Source organism: Anas platyrhynchos, chromosome 2, assembly GCF_047663525.1.
Source record: "Anas platyrhynchos isolate ZD024472 breed Pekin duck chromosome 2, IASCAAS_PekinDuck_T2T, whole genome shotgun sequence".
Classification (NCBI taxonomy): Eukaryota; Metazoa; Chordata; class Aves; order Anseriformes; family Anatidae; genus Anas; species Anas platyrhynchos.
Genome location: NC_092588.1, coordinates 82,918,511 through 82,938,651, shown reverse-complemented (window position 1 = coordinate 82,938,651; position 20,141 = coordinate 82,918,511). Strand labels below are relative to the sequence as shown.

The following is a 20,141-nucleotide window of genomic DNA, read 5'->3' as shown; positions in this document are numbered from 1 at the left end:
TGCAACGGTTAGCACACCAGGGATTTCAACATTTTGTCTTGCTTGTGTCCTGCAAAATATGACTAACTTCAACTGCTCTGATCAACTCTTTGCCTTTTGCATGTAGTACTTGATAGCAGTTATCAGAGGTCAGAGCCAGATGGGCTGGTGGGGGCCCGCAGGCTGGCAGGGCCTGTTCCCAAATGTGTGTGTGTGTGTCTCGGGGGTTCCTGGCCAGGTCACCCCATAGGATCAGTGGGAGCACTGACAGCTAAACTCCAGCAAGGGCCCCGGCACTTGCAGTGTTTCTGCCCCAGCCAAGTTCTCCAGGTGATAAAAATATGGTGATCGATTCAGTCAGAAGCTGCCATCAGTTCAAGTGATTAAACCTGGGCTTCTGCTGATTGCCAGTCAGTACATAAAGAGTGTCAAGGTAAAAGCTGAGAAGTGTCGCAGCGCTATTCCTAGATCAAAAGATAAAAATTTGCAAGGGAGGGCATCAGGTATACTCCGGCCCTGCTTGGTCTCTGGCAGCAGTTCAAGTTCTTGGCTTGTCCTGGGCCTGTGCCCTACAAGGGGCAGCCATCTGCCCTGGGCCATCCTCTTCACAGGTCTCCCTCAGTTTCAGGCACGTGCCTCCCAGCCCTTGGGAACCCATGGTGAGTGAGACTGAATGATGGTTTGTGTAAAATGAGTGTCTTCATTGTGAATAAGAAAGCTTCAAATGCTAATATGTAAATATGGTATCTTACGCCTTAGGCAGCTGTGGGTTCTCCAGGAGGGGAGCTTCTGTGTGTCTCCCTCCTGCTGTACCAAGGTAACCTTAACCTCACCCTTGTACCAGGAGATTTCCTTAGAAATCACAATGGGAGGAGGGAGAGAGAAAGTGAACTTGGCTGACAGAAGCAGCTTAGTAGGCTCTTTGGGGCACTAAGCCACAACTGCCAAAATTAACTGATCAGGTATTGCTCCTTAAGAGAAAAGAACAGGGGCGGGGTAACAAAAGGTCATGTTATTGAGGACTTGTCGTTGCTATCCGAAAGATGGGAATCACAGAGGGATTAATCACGTTTTTTGTGAGTGCTGAAATGCACAAATAGAGTAAGTAATTTGTGGGGAAGGACCCAGCAACCCAGCAACAGCATTGGGAAGATTGGAGCTTTTAGCTTTGAATGACCTCTTAGTAAGCTCTTCATCTATTGTCAAAAGAGCCATAAACTCTGAGATCATGAGAGTGCTTCACAGTGGGAAAGGGGAAAAAAATTAAAAAAGAGGTCTAAAGACAAAATGTTAATTCTGAATAGTTGTTTTAGTCTTATTGAAGCATGTTTTCTGTCCTTCAGAATTCCATTCCTAGTTAAATTTAATTCAGTCCTATCACAGTGCAAGTGCTTTTGATATTAGTCTTTTAATCTCTCTTACAGCTAGTATTGTTTTATGCCCCAATCTTACCTTTTTTTCCCCTAACATGGCCACCAGATTTCACCTAAATCAGTTTATTTTTGTGCCAGTATTACTCTACAAGCCTCATAGCTCTTCATGTGCTGTCACTCTGAAGATGGATGTTAAATAAGCTCTCTGCTCTTACCTTGAAAGAACTGGAAAGTCTTGTAAATCCTACCATCTATTTTGGTGCTATGCTGAAAGATGCAAGAAAGGAAAACGGCCTCTCTTTGATAGTTCATTGAAATATATACTGCACTATGCCAACAGCTGCCATTAGAAGTATGCAGTCCCTGGTTCAGAAGATCTTTTAATAAACTTCTTCAGAAATACTGTGTTTTTGTAGGCTGGATTTGTCAGTATCTAATGTTTTCCAGAACAGATACTCAGAACAATTACAGAGCATTATAATTTAGAAGCAGAAGGGAAGGTCAACAGCCTGTGTTAGGAAAATACTTCTATAGTTTCTATTTGATAGCCCTTCTCTGATGGGGAATGGGGAGAGGAAAAAAAAAATAGAGAATTGCATTGTTTGCTCATGTCTAAGGATGGGGAATTGTGAAGATAATTTTAGGAAAGAAAAAGCTAATTTATTACTTGGCAACTAGAATTCTCCTTAGTGTCTCTGCAGATTTGTCAATGCTATTGATACTATTTCTTTTTCTAAGGTATCTCTTCTTGTATAGTTCTTAGGCAGGGTACAGAAGGACAAACAGATCCAAAGACAGAAAGCCAAATACACCCTCTTTATACTTCTAAATTTACTATATGCATATACAATAGACTAGTTAGGGGCACGACACTGATGGATAGCTGCAGTCAAGATGCGGGGTTTAAAAAAAAAATCCAGTGGGAGTTTCTGTCTGATTTTCATTTCAAGCTGCCAGAGATGTTAGCTATTTTCTGGTCTTGTTCTTCATCTGTCAAAGCTTCACATACTGTCATACTCTCTTTCTCTACCTCTCTTTCTCTTTTGCTCTTCCACTTCAGCTTTGGGAGATAGCCTAGTTTACATCCTTCACATATGTGGGAGCTGATTAAACCAATGAGCTATACTTTATTCTGGTGCACTTGTATTTATTCTTGAAGAAATCTCCATGTTGTTCCTTACCTAAAAGCATCCTCTGTATTTTGAAACAAAAATGGAGATGTTTATGCTGTACTTCAGCACAGACCTCCTTGTTTTTCTTTAGAAACTCTTCACTATGATTAGTCACACGGTCTGGACAGCTATGCAGAAAATACTTAAAATAATCAGACAACATTTTGAACTTCAATGTACAATCTTTATGGTTCTATGCAGGCTTGGCTATTAAGTCTATATTAGTTTCATGCTACTGTGTCAGTTAGATATTTCATTAATCATAGTTAAATAGCTATTAAAACTCTTCAGCTGCTTTCATATTTTTCTGAGGAGTATCTGTGGTTTTCATTAGATATTTATGGTATATCCAATAAGCAGTATTGTGTAAATTCAAGGAAATGCCACTACTAATCAGAACAGTAGCATAACAAGGAGCCATAAGTGAATTACAAGATGTTACGTGCTGGAGATTGTCGATAGCTGAAAGAGATAGGGATGAGTCAGGAGTACTAACCAGTTTTGGTCATATGCTCCTCTGTCAGACACACAGACTCCCCCTTGCATCCGAAGCAGCAGCATTGCTATGGTAGGGAAGTACCAGTCCACAGTGACTGAAGTACACAATCACTTCAGTACGCCTGTTAAAGCAGTATTACATGCCTGGAACATCCTGCGCCTTTGAGGTAATAGATGGTTTTTAATAACAGTTCATTAGTAAGATAAATTACTTAAATTTGCCCTTAATTTCTCTGTTTCCAGTAGGCTACGTCATCAGGGCAGTGGGGCCACTTTTGGGTCTCAGTGACAACAGAAAGCTACTACAGAATATTTCTACTGAGGAATTGCAGTGCAGGGACTAAATAGCTCAATAAACATGCAAATGTGAAGAGTCTGTGTGGGACAGTTTCTCACAAGGCCACATTCTGATATGGGAAGGTTTTGCTTGGGAAAACATTTATTTTGAAGTTAAATTACTAAAGGTCTGTCTAAGTTAGAATATAGAGTGCATTTTATTAAAAACTTAACAGGATACATTCAAGTCTCATTTCTCATGTGTAAAAATATTTCTCAGTAATTCTGATATTTAGTGGTGAGCCTGATTAGTTTATAGCGTTCTTCCATGGCTTTGTAAGGATATGAGGACGTGGTCAACTGCCTACAACCTTGTCTATTATTACCAAATACTTTTTCAGGCTGATAACTCTATTTAGGAATATTTATATGGTGACACCTAGTGGCTTTAAATTAAATGCTTCTTGTTGATAGCCAGTGACCTTGTGTCATGTCCGTTTCTTGGAAGTAGAAGTTTGAATTCTCTGGGATGCCTGCACCTGTTTGATTCTTAATGATTTTTGTGTTTGTTTGTTTTTGTTATATGAAAGTATATTGATGTTAGCAAAGCCTCAACTGAGTATAAGAACATTCAGACATCTTTTTCAAAGCCCACATTAGAAAGGATATTTATGTTCTTCAGCCTTTTTTATACTATGTATTCTACCCTTCAGAAGAGTACATGTAGTAAGAGCCAATGACAGGTCATTGAATTATAGGATGTAATATTTTCACATCCAATAATTAATAGGGTGAAAACACAACAAATTTAGTTTGTTTCTATCTTTGGGTACTTCCGGTGAAAGTAAATGTTTCATTTGATTCAAGGAGTGGGCAAGTATGTTGAGTTTAAATAGATTCCTAGAAAAAACATTCACTTGAGCCTGTTGAAATTTAGAGCTTGGTGTAAATTTCTGAACATTTTTGAATACCTGAATACTTCTTTTTTGGATATGAACAACATACTAAAAAGGTCTTGGGTATACAAGTTATCTCGTTTATAATGAAGGCTTGCTATAGGTAATAAAATGAGGAGGAAAAAAAAAAAGAAATAAAATAATGTTATAAATATTTACATGCAAGCTTACCCAGAAAAGTAGTAGGTTCAAACAGCTTTTATTGTGGAGGGAGACTGTATGCTGGAAGTCTAATTGGTTTATTATGTTAGCGTTGCTGTGGTTTTAAGGGCAAAAATAATTACTAGACAGATAGAAACAGTATAATAAAACACATTTATTAGCTAAGAACCACATTATCATTGAGAACTGTTAAATATTTACAGTTTTTTTGATATTGTACTACAGGAAGGAGTAAGATAATGATTACAGTGATTGTAACTTTATATGTTTGTTTTATTTAACTACCCCTTAAAACTGTGTTTATTATTTTTGTTTATTTACAGTGCCCTAAAAAATAAATAAATATTCCCTGTTTTGTGTTTGAGCCTGAGTTTGAAAGAAGCCCAGCATGAATTCTTCTAAGATAATACTACAGATGCAGCATGTGCATTTGATACCAGCACTTCTGAGTACGTGGCCAAGACTAGGTCAATCAGCTGGCCTTCTAAAACTGACTTAACCAGTCTTGCCTTCCAAAACTTGTTTTTTTTTTCCCCTGGATACTCACTTTAACACTGGGTAAAGTGATTAAAGAGCCTTAGTACACAAGATAGTCTGTGTGTTTGTATTTATTTTTACTTTATTTAAGAAACTGTATTGCCTCAAGTCTAATTGGCTGGAGCTTCATAGAGAGAGACAAATCTGTATTTCAAATTAATAAAATTCCTGTCCTTCATAATTTGTCTCTCTTTTCCTTAAAGAAATTACACTGATACTTAACAAACCACTACATATAATCTTCAGCTACCATTTTGCTTTCTTTTGACATTATAACGTGGAAGTAGCAAAATAGCTAGTTCTTTGTTTACTCATCAGTCTCATGTATGGTCACAGAGGAAAAAGACTTGCTACCTATGTTATTCCAGCCATGAGTTGCTAGAAAGCCATTTTCACAGAAGATCCAAAAAAGCAGAGCCTGCATTTGACTCTAGAAGGGAAATTACAAAACAAGTTCCTTTCAAGGTTACATTCTGTTGCTCAGCATTATGCTAATAATCTTTTATATAGAATTAAAAACGCTTGACATGCATAGTGGCTGACATTCCTCCTTTTTTTTTTTTTTGCCTGAAAATGCAGTATGAGAGTTGCACCTTCTTTTTTTTTTTTCCTACTTAAGAGTTCTGAAAAAAAATATTAAAAAATCAAACAAACCTTATTTTACAACAAATTCATTGAGGCTTCCTAGATACTTCCTAATGAGAGAAGAAAACAATGTTCCTTAAGAATCTTCTAGATTGTAATTATTTTCAAAAATAGCTGACCTTACACTTGGTGACTTTCCTCATTGTTCCACTATCCAGTTTTGGCCAAAAGTCCATCCTTAGGAGCTATCCTTTCCATTTTGCCTCAAAGAATGTTAAATTCTATTGTATCAGTAAATTGGTAAAATTACGTATAATATCATGGATCTGATTTTTAGATTCGGAGTTAGGGATTCTACGTTAAAAAAGAGATCCCACAGTTTTCAAGTGTTTCTTCACCATCTTTTGAATCTGAACTTTTATATTATGTGTCTGGTTAAGTACTTGGCTGGAATGGGACACAGATGAGCTGTCTTTGAGAGCTGCATTTGACCTTTATTTTGCTTTTCTGAATTATGTTTTCAGGTAGATTCTAGAATGCCTCTGTGTGATCAGTTTAACCCAGTACTAATGCCTCTTCCATCAACAGATTCCTCAAATGAGTGTAAGTTACTTACAACCTTATTTCCAAACTTTAATGTTTTTTTGTTGGAATTCAGTTTTGCTAGATCTTTCCCTCTTCGATGTGTGGATAAGTGTGTATGGGTGTCCATATATAACCCTATTTGATAAATAGCCTCCCTTGTTCTATACTGCCAGCTTTGCAGCCAGGGCTACCATTACCCAGCCAAAAGAAATTGTTTCCTTGGCAACAGGAGCCATGTAAAATCTCACAAAACACCTCTTTTATTTTCTACTCTGATTTCATTCTGCTAAAAGCTGGAAAACTGGTTATCTGCTTCAATGTCTGACTTAAAATAGGTGAATTATGGTGAAGGAATATAGTTATATCTCAAGACCCATGGTAGACAAAAAACCTGACAAGCACTCAAAAGTGTTTGACCCTTTTCTAGTTATTGGGATTAGCATTTTACCAACAGAGCATATATTTTCATCACACCTCTCAGGGAAATCTTTGGCAGTCAGTGACATTATTTAAACTTGAAAAATCCAGCTAGGTATAGTAGAACTTTCACAGTGTGAAATGACAATGCATTACTGACACTACAGCTCTGTTGTCACCCCTAGGCTTTCTCGTCATCCAGAATTCATAATTCATAAAGCATAGTAATATAAAAGGGCAATGTGCCTGAGTGCTCGGGAAAATTACTGTCAACTTCTAGTTTATAAATTTTTAAAATTATACATTTTCTTGATTGGTTTGACTCTTACAAAAAAAATTAGTTTTTTTTTTTTTTATTATTCCTTCCCTCTTTTAAACACCCTACTAATCTTCAGTTGCGTTAGGACACGACAGGAGTTGTGACAGGACATGAAAAGCCCACCTGATAAATACATGGCTTAGAGGCTGGTGCCAGCACATAAATCTTTTTTTTTTTTTGACTGTGGGGTGCTTTACTTGGCACCCGGCCTGTCTCTAAGGGGAAAACGGATCCTGGGCCAGGAGCTGGCGGGGCTCATTGAGAGGGCTTTAAACTAGGTAAGATGGGGGATGGGACTGAAACAAGGCTTGTTGGAGCTGTGCCAGAGGGAACAATGGCAAGGCTGAGGGATAAGGCAATGGCCCAGCTGAAGTGCATCTACGCCAATGCACGCAGCATGGGTAATAAACAGGAAGAGCTGGAAGCCATCGTGCAGGAGGCAGGCTACAACGTGGTTGCCATCACGGAGACGTGGTGGGACCCCTCTTATGACTGGAGTGCTGCAATGCCTGGCTATAAGCTCTTCAGAAGGGACAGGCAGCACAGAAGGGGTGGTGGTGTGGCTCTCTATATCAGAGAATCTCTCGATGTTGTGAAACTCGAGGCTGGGAAGGACAAGGTCGAGTCCCTTTGGGTTAGAATTGGCGGGAAGGCCAACAAGGCTAGCGTCCTGGTTGGGGTCTGTTATAGACTGCCGAACCAGGATGAGGAGACGGATGAGGAGTTCTACAGGCAGCTGACAGAAGTTGTGAAATCTTCAGCGCTTGTCCTCATGGGGGACTTCAACTTCCCTGACATATCCAGGAAGCACAACACAGCCCAGAGAAAGCAGTCTAGGAGGTTTCTGGAGAAAGTGGAAGATAGCTTCCTGATGCAGCTGGTTAGTGAGCCTACCAGGGGTGGTGCCCCTCTAGACCTTCTCTTCACAAACTGAGAAGGACTGGTGGGAGATGTGGTGGTCGGAAGCTGTCTTGGGCAGAGTGACCACGAAATGGTGGAGTTCTCCGTTCTTGGCGAGGCCAGGAAGGGGACCAGTAAAACTGCTGCATTGGACTTCTGGAGGGCTGACTTTGAGCTTCTCAGGACACTGGTTGGCAGAGTCCCTTGGGAGGTGGTTCTGGAGGGCAGAGGGGTCCAGGAAGGCTGGGTGCTCTTCAAGAAGGAAATCTTAATGGCGCAGGAGCGGTCTGTCCCCACGTGCCCAAAGACGAGCCGGCGTGGAAGAAGACCAGCCTGGCTCAACAGAGAGTTGCAGCTTGAGCGTAGGAGAAAAAAGGGGATTTATAATGTTTGGAAAAAAGGGCAGGCCACTGAAGAGGACTATAAGGATGTTGCGAGGCTGTTCAGGGACAGAATTAGACAGGCCAAAGCTCATCTGGAGTTCAATCTGGCAACTGCCATTAAAGACAACAAAAAATTTTTTTTACAAATACATCAGTGCAAAACAGGACTAAGGAAAATCTCCATCCTTTACTGTATGCGGGGGGAAACCTTGTTAAAAAAGATGAGGAAAAGGCGGAGGTGCTTAATGCCTTCTTTGCCTCAGTCTTTAGCAGCAATACTGGTTGTTCTCTGGATACCCAGTACCATGAGCTGGTGGAAGGGGATGGGAAGCAGAATGTGGCCCTCACTATCCACGAAGAAATGTTTGGCGACCTGCTACGGCACTTGGATATGCGCAAGTCGATGGGGCCGGATGGGATCCACCCAAGGGTACTGAGAGAACTGGCAGAGGAGCTGGAAAATCCGCTCTACCATCATTTATCAGCAGTCCTGGCTATTGGGGGAGGTCCCAGTTGACTGGCAGCTAGCAAACATGACGCCCATCACGAAGGGCCGTAGGACAGACCCGGGGAACTACAGGCCTGTCAGTTTGACCTCAGTACTAGGGAAGCTCATGGAGCAGATTATCTTGAGTGTTATCACGTGGCACTTGCAGGGTGAGCAGGCAATCAGGCCCAGTCAGCATGGGTTTATGAAAGGCAGGTCCTGCTTGATGAACCTGATCTTCTGTGACAAAGTGACGCGCTTGGTGGATGAGGGAAAGGCTGTGAATGTGGTCTACCTTGACTTCAGCAAGGCTTTTGACACCATTTCCCACAGCATTCTCCTCAAGAAACTGGCTGCTCTTGGCTTGGACTGTCGCACGCTTCGTTGGATTAGAAACTGGCTGGATAGCCGGGCCCAAAGAGTCGTGATGAATGGAGTCAAGTCCAGTTGGAGGCCGGTCAGTAGTGGAGTTCTTCAGGGCTCGGTGCTGGGACCGGTCCTCTTTAATATCTTCATCAATGATCTGGATGAGGGCATTGAGTGCACCCTCAGTAAGTTCGCAGATGACACCAAGTTAGGTGTGTGTGTCGATGTGCTCGAGGGTAGGAAGGCTCTGCAGGAGGATCTGGATAGGCTGCACCGATGGGCTGAGGTCAACTGCATGAAGTTCAACAAGGCCAAGTGCCGGGTCCTGCACCTGGGGCGCAATAACCCCAAGCAGAACTACAGGCTGGGAGAGGAATGGTTGGAGAGCTGCCAGGCAGAGAAGGACCTGGGAGTGATGGTGGATAGTCGGCTGAATATGAGCCAGCAGTGTGCTCAGGTGGCCAAAAAGGCCAACAGCATCCTGGCTTGTATAAGAAGCAGTGTGGCCAGCAGGGCTAGGGAAGTGATTGTCCCCCTGTACTGGGCTCTGGTGAGGCCGCACCTCGAGTACTGTGTTCAGTTTTGGGCCCCTCGCTACAAGAAGGACATGGAGGTGCTTGAGCAAGTCCAGAGTAGGGCGATGAAGCTGGTGAGGGGTCTGGAGAACAAGTCCTACGAGGAGCGGCTGAGGGAGCTGGGCTTGTTCAGCCTGGAGAAAAGGAGGCTCAGGGGCAACCTTATTGCTCTCTACAGGTACCTTAAAGGAGGCTGTAGCGAGTTGGGGGTTGGCCTGTTCTCCCACGTGCCTGGTGACAGGACGAGGGGGAATAGGCTAAAGTTGCACCAGGTAAGGTTTAGGTTGGATGTTAGGAAGAACTTCTTTACCGAAAGGGTTGTTAGGCATCGGAATGGGCTGCCCAGGGAAGTGGTGGAGTCACCATCCCTGGTGGTCTTTAAAAGACGTTTAGATGTTGAGCTTAATGATATGGTTTAGTGGAGGACTTGTTAGTGTTAGGTCAGAGGTTGGACTCGATGATCTTGAGGTCTCTTCCAACCTAGAAATTCTGTGATTCTGTGTTATGTCTACTAAGATTAAGGTCTTGCATACACTGTGCCATTACTGCCAGTCTATATGGTGCTATTTCTTGGCTCCTCCTGTACCTCAACCTCTGTTCTAATTATTGTCCTCTATTGTAAAGTATTCCTATTAACAAGTTTGGGTATGAAAAGTAGTTCCATTAAGACAGCAAAGTGTATTGCTAAATACATTTCTGAGAAATTAGCATTTCTCATTTGATGTACATGTTACCTAAAGCTCTTAATATAGTTATTGGTATTTGTTCTCAGAAGCGTCTTGCTTCAATAAAGAAATATAGTTCAGTCTTTTATATATGCTGGATAAAAGCCAGAATAATTATGTTTTATGGATTTTCTGCAGGCATCATCATTATTATTTATTATTTGTTCAGTCATGCCCGCCATTTTGCTAAATGTGCTTTACTTATTACTGTGAGAGAAAAGGATGAAATATGTCATACGTTTCATTTTAAGTTTGGCAGACATAAGATATTCCTTAAACAAAAAAGACGTTTTGCTGACACAGTCAATATATTTTGCTTATTCTGATTTCAGTTCCAGTTGTTATCTCACAGCTTTATAGTCAAGCACCTTCTGTTCACAAGCAGCTAGCTCTTGATAACTGATGTTGTCATGAAAGCACTAGTAGTGTCATATCAGCAAGTAGGGTACCACTGTTTAGAGGATTGATTTGTATGACTTGGTAATCGAAGGGATGGAGGGAAGGGAAATAGAAGTGGGTGTCAGATCTTAACTTTCAGAAATGGGTTGAGCCCCTGTTCATAGGCCTGAACCCAAATCCTATTGATTTCAGGCTCCCGGACTTTAATGTTATGAATACTGTCCACAAGACTTTTAGGGTGGAGTTGGTGACAAGTAATGGCTAAACTCTTGGGTCTCTATGGTTTTACACAGTCACTTTAGAATCTCATTTTGACCACTGCAGAATATGAACACCTAAAACAGAATTTTGCTCATGACCATTATGTTGACAAGTTGTTTCATTCTACCTGATGAAGTCAGTCTGAACTGCGAAGTGTTAGAGAAGTACTTGCAGAAGGTAGCTGAAGGCATTTTTATGTGGGTGATATTTCAGCACTATCAGCTTTGTCCTCTAAAAATTTTCTCAAGCCTAATCCCTGTGATGGCATGAATCTCTTACACTACTTGAGCCAAAAGCATCATAGCTACAACAAGATTAGAGGTAAAATGTTTTAAAGAGTTCATGTTATTATTTTGATATTCAATTAAGCCATTGTAACTCTTGGAGATCATCATTAAGCCATAAGGCTCTTCATACTGAAACAGGCAAAATTAGAACTATTTGGTCTATGTCCAGGTTTACAAAATTTCAGTGAAGTTCTGGGCAAAACATTCATACAGAAACCTACACTGAACTTATTTTCTGAGCAATTCTAGCCCAAGTTCAGACCTATTAGTATGTTTCTACATCTTTCTTATTTTTTGGAGATCTTTTGTCTTGTCCTCCACGGGTCAAAGCAATAGAGTAGAAGTGTAGACTTCACATAGAATGAGCGATGATGTCCTTCTCTAGAATAAAACTCAAAATGGAATGTATTTCCAATAATATGGCTATGAATATGGATACTTATGTAGACAGTACTTGAAATCCAGATGCTTGATGGAGATGGTCATGTTCCGTTTAGTCAATGAGCAGTAGACTCGATTTCTCTTCCAAGCTGAGTGATCTTGTGGGGCTTTTTTCAGGTTTCCTAGGTTGTCACAGGAGACAAATACAAGATCATAGTTTATGAACTCACAAAGGCAGGGGCTTATAAAATCAGGCTCTTAGGTCATGTAAAATGATGAAAAATCTCCTACACATTACTTTGGAGTTTAGTTTCCGAAGTCATGGATAGCAGGATAAATTTTCATATAATTAGAAGTAAGTATCAAGATGAAAATGAGATAGAAAAGTGAGTGAAATTGATAACAGAATTTAAAAAGGGAGGTTGAACTTCTGTTGAAAAGGTGCTCAGGGATTTAGATGTGCAAAATTGGACTGAGTCACCAATGACTGTATGTCCATCTTTCCAAGAGATATACTGCATTTACAGTATTTAGTGGTACTCATATAGCAAATCAAACTAAACAAAGAAATGGCATTACTGTCTTTTTCTTACTCTTTTTCTGGTTTCCATTTTCTTCACAAGGGCCACAAATGTTTTCCAGAAAGGTGATGTAAAAGTTCTCTTTTGAACTTCATTGGGTCTTGACTCTAATATTAATATAATTCTGTTTGTAGAACTAATAAATTACACTTTCTTAGCCTTTATTTTGGGGTATATCCTCAGTGACATGTTTATTCTGTTACAATGATATAAACCATTTTAGCACAGACATGGTGAAAACTGGGAATGGAGGTGTGTGCTTCATTATATCCCGTCACGGACAAGTTTAGGCCTTCTGTGCCAAGTAGCATTCCTGAGTCTCTCTATAGAAAGAGCCAGAGAAAGAATAGCTTCTCAAAGAATGATTTAGAGCACCTAATTTAGATTGCCTTCTGGCATACTCTCTAAAGTTTATTTTCACTGAGTATCTGAAAACGTTTGGAGACTATCCTTGTTATTTCAGGTATATGAGTTGGTTTACATAAATCTAGATGGGAAATGGGCTAGGGTGGTGTTCCCTGTTTTGACCTGTGAACAGCATTTGACCAAGAAAATTTACAATACGGTTCTTCTAGACTGCTTTTTACCTGATATCCTGAAAGTCTTTGTCCCTAGATAAACTTTTCACCTAACAGCTGAACTGACTGCAATTGGAGTACATTACTATACACAAGGGTACAATTGGGTATCCCAGGGTATCCCAGATATGGGGTTTGTATGACTTTTTTTTTTTTAATATATATGACAATGCAGTTCATCAGTAAAAGTAAAGATAAAATAATGAAAATCATTTCAGTTTGTGATTTTTGTAGCACCTCTACATAACTATAAATGGGAAAATAAAAGCTTCAGCCAAGTTCAAAATTCTAAGTTGCAAGAAATTAGAAGGAAATATGTGGATAAAAAACAGAATAAATGAGAAGGTGTATTTTCTGCAAGAATAAAGAGAGATTCAAAATATAATCTTTATTCAATTTGGTATCCTTCATAGATGGTACATTTCTTATCATGCCTTACAGAAGTTGCTGTATTTTTTCTGAGTTAAAATAGGAGCCTTGTTGGAATATTGTTTTCAAGGAATGAGTCACTTGATGCTTTTCTTTCAAAGCACATGTTTTTAGTCAGCTATGCTGATACCTTCAGCAGCACTTGACATATGCTCAGAGAAGATGCTTGGTGACAGGGAAGTCTGGCTCTGAGTATCAGAAACAGACACAACTGCGTTCTCATTTACCAAAAAATGTACCTTGCAGTTTACACTCTGCTATCATGCAATAATTCTGTTATGACAGAAACACAAGTCTCTGTAGATGCTTCTTTACCCTCTGGAAATGTCAAGATCTTCATTCCTTTCTTTTTCTACTGTTTTCTTCTCCCCCTTCATTTTTTAGCATCAGAATGTAATCAGAGATGCAGTACTTTATGAATCTCATAATTTATTAGCTTAAAATCTGTCATTACTATGCCCAAACATGCAATTGCAGAATAAATTATCTTCATTATCCATTTGTATTAGTCTCACTTTCAGGCTTTTATTTGCTATGAGAGAAATGGCATTATTTTTAAAAAAAATATTTCATACTTTCAAAAGGTGTATAAAAGAGCTACACAGAATGATATAAAGTATGTTCTAGGAGGATCAGAAAAGGTCAGTCAGTGTTGATAGAAAATTATCCTGATGCTGAAACTTTTCTATTTAATGTTAATATGGACCTCTCTGACTAATGTAAAGCACTGAGTAGGAAAAAAAAGGTCATCAGTTATTTCTTAGCTAATACAAGAATCGTAGTACCACCGCTGACTTGTAACAAGAGATTGCATAGTTGATTATGATTATACACTTAATGCTTTCTACAAAGGGTGCTTCAAGATACAGAAATTAGGAGCCAAATTGTATTGTGAGATTTACAGCTCAACCTTTCAATAGGTTGAGCTGTAAATAAAGAACAAGTGACTGACTCTATTAGGTATGTTAACCATATTGATCTGTATTACCTATCTATATTGATTCTTGAATGCAATGACTTTGCTGGTGCAGACTCCAATTATGGGAGAAATTGGTGCACAATCTTAACTTCAGGACAATATCCAAGAAGACGGAAAAATCATTTCTGAGCAGTGGTCTCTCAGTGACAGAGAGAAGGACATGAAAAGATGAACCTATCCAACTATACGAATGGCCTGCATCAGAAATAGTGTGGCCAGCAAGACTAGGAAAGTGGCTGTCCCTCTGTACTTGGCACTGGTGAAACCACACCACAGGTCCTGGGTGTTGGCCCCTTGCTACAAGAAGGACATTGAGTTGCTTGAGTGTGTGCAGAGAAGAGCAATGAAGCTGGTGAAGGGCCTGGACAACAAGACATATGAGGAGCAGCTGAAGGAACTGGGGCTGTTGTGTCTGGAGGAAAGGAGGCTGAGGGGAGACCTTATTGCTCTATACAACTGCCAGAAATGAGGTTGCAGTAAGGATTGTCGGTCTCTTTTCTCAGGTGACGAGTGATAGGATGTGAGGAGACGTACTCAAGTTGTTCCAGGGAGGTTTTAGATTGAATATGGAAAGAATTTCTTCTCAGAGAGAGTGGTTAGGCATTGGAACAGGCTGCCCAGGGAGGCGGTGGAATCGCTATCCCTGGAGGTATTTAAGAGACGTGTGGATGCAGTGCTTAGGGATGTGGTTTAGTGGTGGACTTGTAGTGTTAGGTGATGGTTGGACCCGATGATCTGAAGGGTCTTTTCCAACCTAAATGACTCTGTGGTTCTGTGATTCTGTTTGTATCAGCTGCAGCTTTGGCAGCCTTTGTGGTAAGCTACTCTATTCAGGAAAGTGATAAAAAAAATATCTACCTCAAAATGCACTCAAACAATTCAACTTCAATGCTAAGTGTTTCGGCAATTGAGAACCCTGAGCAGTTACCAGCCACCAGACTGAAATGCATGGAGGCTGGGAGCAGGTGAGTATGAGAGCACTGTCCTTTGATACAGAGCTCAAGCCTAAGCCATTTGAGCCACAACTGTTGTTTTTTTGTGCAATAGGTACCATGATCAGTGTTTTCATAAAGTTTCTGTATGAAGTTCATCTCAAAAGAAAACAAATGTACAGGAGGTCTTACGAATTACATTAAAAATACAAAGGGCTTGAGAAAACTTCCCCCACTGGCCCCCACCCTGAGCCGGCTTTGTGGTCTTTTAAACACAATGCTGTAGCCTAACCCAAAATTGGTAATGCTTTTATTGCAAGCACACTTTTCCACACTACCCTTTTGGGAATGGCCATTTTAATTAGCAGAAAGGAAAACAAGGCTGGGTTTGTAAGAAGACACATAGTAAATCAGTGTTCCTTTGAATTGATAGGTACCTATTCTGTTTTTTTTTTTTTTTTTTTTTTTTTCTTTTATGTTCTGACTATCTGCAGAAGATTTTTTTTTATGGGAGTGGTATAAGATTAATATAATTGGTGCTAATCTAGAGTAGGCTAGAAATCTTGAGTGTGAAGACATGCGTAACTGAGTAGCAATAACAGTTGTTGTGGTAGCTTATTAAAAATACAATGTTTTTGTTTTTCTTCTTATTGATAACAATCTCTGTGTTACTACTTTTACTTACTAACTTTGTATCAAGTACCTTTGAGAGCCTTCCTATGTTGAATGTGTTTATAGATTTGACATTGACGTGAAGTTTCATAAAAATCACTGTTACTTTTGCCATTGTTAACCAAATGGAGACACTAGTTCTGAAAACAATGTCAGGAGCTGCATGTTGGGAAATAATCTTAAATTATGATAATTTCTCTGTATAGAAACTGAGATGAAAGTGACTGTCCTGCTACACAATCTCACGTTTTGTCACTGAAAATATTCTTTGTGATCCACAAGGCATAATTAATAATTATTTTGCCACTAGACATGACCAACATACTAAATGTTTTATTCCATTGCTAGCCAATCCTTGCTGATGTTTTCAGTACAGTCCTGCAACATTTTAGTGTCATAACCAGAAGGTACAACTGGTGTAACATGAAGCTCTTAAAATACCTCTTTTATTGCATTTTAGGATCAGGAGGGGATGTTTTTGAACTCTGTTGTAGGCTTGCTTATCCTACGATCCTTTTCAAGTGGTAGAACTGGAAAAGATGACTGCACAGGGATTGTATTTCTTTACATTACTTTGCTGGCTATTGATCTGTGTTCCTTAAGCCTTATGGCTACTGCATCGTACATGCCTACAGTGTCGAATGAATTCCACCAATATAACTGGTTACCTGGACAAATAACTGTGATGTATTTTCCCTTATGAAAGCCTATGTGTTTATCTGTTTATCTGTTAAGGCAAAAAAAAAAAAAAAAAACACAGTTCTTTACGAAACTTAGAACTTCGTGAAGTTATTGTCTGTTAATTATCAGCTTTCAGAGCTCTTTTCATTTCTAGAACTGTTTGCCATAATATATAATATAATGTAGTAATGGTTTCTGTAGTTTTTCAGGATTAATTGGCCTATTGACAAGGAGCTCATTTCTGTTTACTGCAGAAATGAAACAACTCACCCACAAGCATTCATAGAAGTGCCTTGCTTAGTTATGATTATAGCTTTTTCCCCCCCGACCCACTGGAATATCTCCACGGATTTCAGTGGTGTTACCTCAGGAATTTTGCCTGTATATTCAGTCCACTTGTCTGAAGTCTGTGTAGAATTTGTAATTTTGTTTACATTTTGAAAGTGCCTGACAGCAATAACTACTGAAACTCTGGTATCTGTGTGTGTGTATGTGCCACAAAGTAAAAAGGAAAAACAAAAAAAAACAAAAACAAACAAACAAACAAAAAAAAAACCAAAGTTGTCTTTTAATCAGTAGGAAATGTGTGGCTTTATTTTTCTTCTCTCTCTCTCTCTCTCTCTCTGTCTAATATGTATTACTGTCACAGAATTTACTAACAAGTGATTTGAAAATTGTGTTACTCTGCCCCCCCAAATATTCTTTGCATTCATCTTTTCCTGAGAAAAAAGGTAAATCCAGAGATTCTCTGGAAGGAGAAATTCCTCATAGCCTTCAGAAGACTCCTTTGCTCCTCTGAATATCAGAGCATTCTGCAAGTCTCTTTTTCCACTTAAAACAATAGCTGCCTCTCTGGGGACCAAGGGGAAAAGCAAAATAAAATTTAGAAAACATGCTGTTCTGTATCTTGGCAAGGAACTTACCTAATCCAAATGTGATTTTTGGTCTGCTTATTATTAGTTCCAACACACTTATTTTTCTCTCTAAATACAAAAGCCCAGCATAATTTAGGACCCTGATGTATTCTGAAATACGTGAAATATTTTTTTCCAAATGTCTACAGGTTTCAGTTCTGCAGCTCTCCATCTGTTATGAGAATGTTTGGGTTGCTGTTTTTATTATTTTTATTTATTTTTCAAAGACAGCCCCAGCAGCTGTGCTCTCAGAAAGACCTAAACTGTTACCAAGTTCACTGTGAAACATTAAGAATCCCACAACTGTTCTTAGCTTTATTTTTTTTTTATAATAGTTGTCTGAATTTTTGTATTGGTATTATTATTATTATTATTTTTATTGGTCTTTGAAAGGGCCTCAGTTCTTCCACCTAACCACTGGAGTCAACTGGAAGTCTGAACTCATGAGGCAAGAAGATCTGGGACTGCTCAGCCTGAGAAGAGGAGGCTTGGGGCATTGCATGAATGCCCACAAATACCTGAAGGGAGGATACAAAGAAGGCAGGGCCAGGCTCTTCTCAGTGGTGCCCAATGACTGGGCAAGAGGCAGTGGGTACACACTGGCACACAGGAGGTGCCGTCTGAACATCAGGAAATTTTTTCTGTGTGCAGGTAACAGAGCACTGGCACAGGATGCCAGAGAGGTTGTGGAGTTTCCATCCCTGAATGCATTCAAAACCCAAATGGGCATGGTCTTGGGCAACTGGCTGTGGGTGACTCTGCTTGAGCAGGGTGGGTTAGACCAGATGGCCACCAGAGGTCCCTGCTAACTTCAGCCATTCTGTGATTTCATCATTCTGTGAAATGTGACTACAGTAGTCTGAGAAATGGCATTGGTTCTGTTCGAGAAATTGTTAAATTTACTAGGAAAAAGATTTTTTGTTTGTTTGTTTTAATCTTATATGTCTGGATCACTTCAACTGCTTAGAAATAGGGTATTTTTGTTGATTTCTTTTTGGTTTTGGTTTTACTTCTTTTCTAAGGACATGCTGTTGAAGACCTGCTATTCTTAACAAGGTGGCAACAGACTGTAAAAGAGAAAACACTTAAAAATTATAATAAAAAAGCACACCCTTATTATAGCACCCCCCACTTCCAAAGAATTCCGCAGCCAAAACCATAACAATTTCTGGTTTCAGAGGTAAGAATTTATTTTATGAAAGTCCATGCAAACTGTTCTAACTGTCCTGTAGCCTATGTGATGGACTACCCTTCAGAAAACTGGGGACTGAAATCACAATGCTATTTTGTGTATGCATCTCAAGGGCCAACCTGAGATTGCTAAGAGAAGTACATATCTAGCTTCTACCTGAAATTGCACTGCTGGTATCTAGGAGTGTAGTTTACTCTGGAAATCTGTAAAGCATATTATGTTACCAAACCCTACCCAGTATAGGAGTGAGTGGATTCAAACCATTGAGTGCAGGCTGAAATACAGAAGAAAAATCCATTATCTGGCTTGTACTTCAGAACAAATACAGTCAGGATCTGCTGAATCTATATGGGTTTAACAGATAACATGAATTTTCTTCCTTGCCAGTTCCCTTGACTTCATCTGCTTTCTGCTCCCTGGTGCTCTGCTCAGAGAAGGAACAGGAATTCCTGAGCCCACTTATAGTACATAGAAAAATGATGGAGGAGAGGGAGCTATGTCAGATCTAAAAAAAAAAGTAGGTACACACAAAATATTGTATTAGAAACAATGCCACTTGAAAAGCCTGCCTTTTACTGTTTTACTGGCTGCTAACTTCACTTTGGCAAACCTCACAGCAAATAGTCACTTAAGAAAATAGTCTTCCATAACCTTCAGACTTGATAGGCATAACAGAAGTTATCCCATAACCTACAGTGGAAACTATTGTTTGAAGAAGCAGCTGTATTGCTCCCTCCAATATATTCTCTTTCTAATTGAATTTTAATCACTATGGGTTGATTTGCGGTGGGTGAGGCAAGCTTGCGAGGTGATTAGTATGCCCAAACTCATTTTGAAAGGAGTTGCACTCTCTTTTTTATCTGTCTGAAACCTTTACTTTGTGGGAGAAAAGGGTAAGTGAAAGTGACTTTTTTTTTTTTTTTTAGATGATTCAAGCACAGATTGTCTGTTTGTACTTTGTTTTTATTAAAAAATGCTAAATTTCTGGCTGATTACTGTGCAAGTTTGCTGAGAAGGAAGAGCTGCAGAGGCAGATAAATTCCTTGCTTAGTTAAAATTACAGCTAATCTTTGGGGAGTTGTTTTTCAGAATGTTCTAATGGCCAGCTCAAGTTTTTGGAAAGTGATACAGTGTGAGAAGTAGCAAAGCACCTTGAGAGGATAAGGCTAATGACTTCTTATTTTTCCCTGCCAGTGAAATCAGTGAGTATCTGAGGTGTCCCACACTCTTAAAATGAAGAGTACACCTTGCCTAACTGGAGAGTTGAGGCAATGCCAGTGGCGTATCGCAAGATATTTCTGGTGTTCAGCAAGTTTCAGATTAACAGTGTGAATGCTGATGTCTGTGGGGAAGACTAGGCTGAATGCAGTTACAGTGTCTCACACTTCACAAACCTTTTAACTTGAGAATGTTGTTACAGTGCTGGCAGTATCTGAAAATGAACAATGCCATCAGCACTTTATCTGTTCTTATGCACCAGTGTTAAAATCTTGTTACAGTCTATCATGTAGTGCTGCGTGTACTCTGAAAATATTACCACAACACTCGAGTAAGAGGGAA

At 39.7% G+C, this 20,141-nt stretch overlaps 1 long non-coding RNA gene across 2 annotated transcripts in view; it reads left to right on the top strand.

Moving 5' to 3' along the window:
- Positions 1-400: 400 nt before the first annotated feature.
- The window catches only part of LOC140001732 (uncharacterized), a 38,499-nt gene continuing 18,758 nt past the window's right edge, over positions 401-20,141 (top strand). Inside the window, exons 1-3 of one of the 2 annotated variants that reach the window (XR_011807241.1) lie at positions 401-638; positions 6,063-6,141; positions 17,783-18,269. This is a non-coding gene — a long non-coding RNA (uncharacterized lncRNA). Of the gene's footprint in view, positions 639-6,062; positions 6,142-17,782; positions 18,270-20,141 lie in introns of those variants that run through there. The other variant, XR_011807240.1, reaches the window with a different exon arrangement.